A 6090-nucleotide genomic window follows, 5' to 3' on the forward strand; every position below is an offset into this window, starting at 1 on the left:
CCAGCTCGCGCACTGGGCAGGGCAGGGTGCTCGCAGCAAAGGGCTGGGGCGTCATGCCCAGGAAAAGAGCTGCCGGCCATCAGCACACAGCCAGCCCCCTTCCCGCACATGGGGCTGGGTTCCATGCGGGCGAGTGGCCACTAAATGCCCCAGTGGGGCAGGCTCCGGGGAGGGGCGCCCAGAGCGCTCCCCACGGCTGCCGACACCTGCCAGCAGGGCGGGAGTAGGGAGCTGCGCTCTGCCCCACAGATCCTCCTGCAGCCCCCTGGCTGTGGGCATGGGCCCATGCAGGGCAAGCAGCCTGCCCCTTTCTAACGGTGGCGGGCTCCCACGCAGGCCGGGTCGCTCGTGCGGGGTGATTTCTGCAGCCCACAGCCCGGCGTGGCTGGGATTGGGGTGCTGCCCGGCCGCTGGGGCAGCAGAGCAGTGACCCAGAGCACCCAGGGCTGGTCCCAGGCCCAGCTGTGCCCGGGGGTGTCACCACCGGGCCTGGGGCACAGCCCTCGCCGCCCCGCCTTCCGCACCCAGCCTTTGATGGGTCAGCGGGGCAAGGGCTGGGTGAGCCCAACACGGCCCCCCCGGTCCTGCCCCCGGCCTTCAGAGACACAACACGACCCCTCCACCCCTCCGGCCTTCAGAGACACAACACGCCCCCCCCACACCCCCCTGGCCTTCAGAGACACAACACGCCCCCCCCACACCCCTCCGGCCTTCAGAGACACAACACACACCCCCCACACCCCTCCGGCCTTCAGAGACACAACACGCCCCTGCTCCTGCTCCCCTGGGCTTCAGAGACACAACATAGATTCACAGACTCATAGACTTTAAGGTCAGAAGGGACCATTATGATCGTCTAGTCTGACCTCCTGCACAACGCAGGCCACAGAATCTCACCCACCCGCTCCTGACCTATGTCTGAGCTATTGAAGCCCTCAATTCATGGTTTAAAGACTTCAAGGTGCAGAGAATCCTCCAGCAAGTGACCTGTGCCCCACGCTGCAGAGGACGGTGAAAAACCCGCAGGGTTTCTGCCAATCTGCCCTGGAGGAAAATTCCTTCCCGACCCCAAATATGGCGATCAGCTAAACCCAGAGCATGTGGGCAAGACTCACCAGCCAGACACCCAGGAAAGAATTCTCTGTAGTAACTTAGATCCCACCCCATCTAACATCCCATCACAGGCCATTGGGCATATCTACCGCTAATAGTTGAAGATCAATTAATTGCCAAAATTAGGCTATCCCATCATACCATCCCCTCCATAAACTTATCAAGCTTAGTCTTGAAGCCAGATATGTCTTTTGCCCCCACTGCTCCCCTTGGAAGGCTGTTCCAGAACTTCACTTTTCTGATGGTTAGAAACCTTCGTCTAATTTCAAGTCTAAACTTTCCGATGGCCAGTTTATATGCATTTGTTCTTGTGTCCACATTGGTACTGAGCTTAAATAATTCCTCTCCCTCTCCGGTATTTATCTCTCTGATATATTTATAGAGAGCAATCCTATCTCCCCTCAACCTTCTTTTGGTTAGGCTAAACAAGCGAAGCTCTTTGAGTCTCCCTTCATAAGACAGGTTTTCCATTCCTCGGATCATCCTAGTAGCCCTTCTCTGCACCTCTTCCAGTTTGAATTCATCTTTCTTAAACATGGGAGACCAGAACGGCACACAGTATTCCAGGGGAGGTCTCCCCAGTGCCTTGTATATCGGTACTAACGCCTCCTGATCTCTACTGGAAATACCTCGCCTGATGCATCCTCAGACCGCATTAGCTTTTTTCATGGCCATGTCACATTGGGCGGCTCATAGTCATTCTGTGATAAACCAATACTCCAAGGTCCTTCTCCTTCTCTATTACTTCCAAGTGATGCGTCCCCAGTTTATAACAGAAATTCTTGTTATTAATCCCTAAATGCATGACCTTGCACTTTTGCCTATTAAATTTCATCCTTTTACTATTACTCCAGTTTACAAGGTCCTTCAGATCTTCCTGTATGACGTCCCGGTCCTTCTCTGTATTGGCAATACCTCCCAGCTTTGTATCATCCGCAAATTTTATTAGCACATTCCCACGTTTTGTGCCAAGGTCAGTAATAAAAAGATTAAATAAGATTGGTCCCAAAACCGATCCCTGAGGAACTCCACTGGTAACCTCCCTCCAGGCTGACAGTTCACCTTTCATTGTGACCCACTGTAGTCTCCCCTTTAACCAGTTCTTTATCCACCTTTCAAATTGATCCCCAGCTTTTCCAATTTAGCTAGTAATTCCCCATGTGGAACCATATCAAATGCCTTAGTGAAATCGAGGTAAATTAGATCCACTGCATTTCCTTTGTCTAAAAAAATCTGTTACCTCCTCAAAGAAGGAGATCAAGTTGGTTTGGCACGATCTACCTTTTGTAAAGCCATATTTTGTCCCAGTTACCATTGACCTCAATGTCCTTAACTACTTTCTCCTTCAAAATTTTTTCCAAGACCTTGCATACTACAGATGTCAAACTAAAAGACGTGTAGTTACCTGGTGTCACAGAGTCCCTGGGCGATGCTCTGGAACTGCTCCCTACGAAGCCAGTCAGGACTCTGGGGAAGTCTCCTCTCTGGGAGCAGTCTGTCTGCAGGACACACAGCTTCCACCTTCCTGGGTCTGACCTTAGAGCATTCAGCCTCCTCTGCCCCTCCCTGCGCTTCCCACAGCGAGTCCGCTCAGGCGGGGCTCCTGGGGAAGCCAGAGGGTCCTGCCCCCCAACTCCGCAGTCAGACGGGACTCTCAGCCAGCCAGTAAAACAGAGGTTTATTAGACGACAGGAACATGGTCTAAAACAGAGCTTGTCGGTGCAGAGAACCGGACCCCTCAGGTGGGTCCATTTTGGGGGCAGTGAGCCAGACAACCACGTCTGCACTTCACTCCATGTCCCCAGCCAGCCCCAAACTGACTCTCTCCAGCCCCTCCTCCCCTGGGCTTCGTCCCTTTCCCGGGCCAGGAGGTCACCGGATTCCTTTGTTCTCCAACCCTTTAGCTCTCACCTTGCAGGGGGGAAGGGCCCAGGCCATCAGTTGCCAGGAAACAGGGTGTCGGTCATTGTCTGTGTCCAGACTCCTGCACACACCTGCCCTCTAGGGCTCTGCAATGATCCTACACCCTTACCGCACCCCCTAGATACTTAAGAACTGCATTGGGGAAACTGAGGCTCCCCCACAATATTCAGAGGAAACATTAAGAACAGTCCCACTTCGTCACACCTGGATCACTTTTTTTTCCTTTCTTAAAAATATGAACTATGTTAGCAATTCTCCAGTCATATGGTACAACCCCTGAGTTTACAGATTCATTAAAAATTCTTGCTAACGGACTTGCAATTTCTTTCTTTGTTTTCTTCTTATTTATATGGCTATAGAACCTTGTACTATTGGTTTTAATTCCCTTTGCAAGGTCCAACTCCTTTTGGCCTTTCTCACTTTATCCCTACATGTTCTGACATCAATAAGGTAGCTTTCCTTGCTGATCCCTCCCATCTTCCACTCCTTGTAGACTTTCTGCTTTTTCTTAATCACCTCTCTGAGATGCTTGCTCATCCAGCTTGGTCTACACCTCCTGCCTATGAGTTTTCCCCCTTTCTTGGGATGCAGGCTTCTGGTAGTTTCTGCAACCTTGACTTGAAGTAATTCCAGGCCTCCTCTGCCTTTAGAGCCACAAGTTTTTCAGTCCAATCCACTTCCCTAACTAATTTCCTTAATTTTTTAAAGTCAGCCCTTTTGAAATCGAAAACCCTAGTTGCAGATCTGTTTTTGTTTATCCTTCCATTTAGTTTGAACTGAATTAGCTCATGATCACTCGAACCAAGGTTGTCCCCTACAGCCATTACTTCTATGAGGTCCTCACTACTCACCAAAACCAAATCTAGAATGGCATCCCCTCTTGTTGGTTCAGCAACTACTTGGTGAAGGAATCCATCAGCTATCGCATCTAGGAACATCTGAGCCCGATTATTATGACTAGCACTCGTCCTCCAAGTTAAAGTCTCCCATGATCACACAATTCCCATTAGTATTTACTTCTTTAAAAACATGAAAGAGGGCTCTATCCATATCCAGATCGGATCCTGGCGGTCTCTAGCACACCCCAAGCACTATCCCAGGGCAGGATCTAGTAGCTTTCTTCCCCAATGTGATTTTTGCCCAGACAGACTCTGTCTTGTCCATTCCATCGCTGATTTCTTTACATTCTACCTCCTCAGTGATAGACAATGCTACTCCACCCCCTTTGCCTTTATTTCGGTCTTTCCTAAACAGCACATCCCCTTCCATACCTGTACTCCAGTCGTGACGACTATTCCACCCTGTTTCTGGTCTCCTGGAGGCTCTGGTGGATGGGAATCTGGGAGGCAGTGACCATGAGTTGGTTGAGTTCAGGATCCTGATGCAGGGAAGAAAGGTAAGCAGCAGGATACGGACCCTGGACTTCAGGAAAGCAGACTTCGACTCCCTCAGGGAACGGATGGCCAGGATCCCCTGGGGGACTAACTTGAAGGGGAAAGGAGTCCAGGAGAGCTGGCTGTATTTCAAGGAATCCCTGTTGAGGTTACAGGGACAAACCATCCCGATGTGTCGAAAGAATAGTAAGTATGGCAGGCGACCAGCTTGGCTTAACGGTGAAATCGTAGCAGATCTTAAGCATAAAAAAGAAGCTTACAAGAAGTGGAAGGTTGGACATATGACCAGGGAAGAGTATAAAAATATTGCTCGGGCATGTAGGAATGTTATCAGGAGGGCCAAATCGCACCTGGAGCTGCAGCTAGCCAGAGATGTCAAGAGTAACAAGAAGGGTTTCTTCAGGTATGTTGGCAACAAGAAGAAAGCCAAGGAATGTGTGGGCCCCTTACTGAATGAGGGAGGCAACCTAGTGACAGAGGATGTGGAAAAAGCTAATGTACTCAATGCTTTTTTTGCCTCTGTTTTCACGAACAAGGTCAGCTCCCAGACTGCTGCGCTGGGCATCACAACATGGGGAAGAGATGGCCAGCCCTCTGTGGAGATAGAGGTGGTTAGGGACTATTTAGAAAAGCTGGACGTGCACAAGTCCATGGGGCCGGACGAGTTGCATCCGAGAGTGCTGAAGGAATTGGCGGCTGTGATTGCAGAGCCATTGGCCATTATCTTTGAAAACTCGTGGCGAACCGGGGAAGTCCCGGATGACTGGAAAAAGGCTAATGTAGTGCCAATCTTTAAAAAAGGGAAGAAGGAGGATCCTGGGAACTACAGGCCAGTCAGCCTCACCTCAGTCCCTGGAAAAATCATGGAGCAGGTCCTCAAGGAATCAATCCTGAAGCACTTGCATGAGAGGAAAGTGATCAGGAACAGCCAGCATGGATTCACCAAGGGAAGGTCATGCCTGACTAATCTAATCGCCTTTTATGATGAGATTACTGGTTCTGTGGATGAAGGGAAAGCAGTGGATGTATTGTTTCTTGACTTTAGCAAAGCTTTTGACACGGTCTCCCACAGTATTCTTGTCAGCAAGTTAAGGAAGTATGGGCTGGATGAATGCACTACAAGGTGGGTAGAAAGCTGGCTAGATTGTCGGGCTCAACGGGTAGTGATCAATGGCTCCATGTCTAGTTGGCAGCCGGTATCAAGTGGAGTGCCCCAAGGGTCGGTCCTGGGGCCGGTTTTGTTCAATATCTTCATAAATGATCTGGAGGATGGTGTGGATTGCACTCTCAGCAAATTTGCGGATGATACTAAACTGGGAGGAGTGGTAGATACGCTGGAGGGGAGGGATAGGATACAGAGGGACCTAGACAAATTGGAGGATTGGGCCAAAAGAAATCTGATGAGGTTCAATAAGGATAAGTGCAGGGTCCTGCACTTAGGATGGAAGAATCCAATGCACCGCTACAGACTAGGGACCGAATGGCTAGGCAGCAGTTCTGCGGAAAAGGACCTAGGGGTGACAGTGGATGAGAAGCTGGATATGAGTTAGCAGTGTGCCCTTGTTGCCAAGAAGGCCAATGGCATTTTGGGATGTATAAGTAGGGGCATAGCGAGCAGATCGAGGGACGTGATCGTTCCCCTCTATTCGACATTGGTGAG

Source organism: Lepidochelys olivacea, assembly GCF_965140295.1.
Source record: "Lepidochelys olivacea isolate rLepOli2 genome assembly, chromosome: 5".
NCBI classification, from domain to species: domain Eukaryota; kingdom Metazoa; phylum Chordata; order Testudines; family Cheloniidae; genus Lepidochelys; species Lepidochelys olivacea.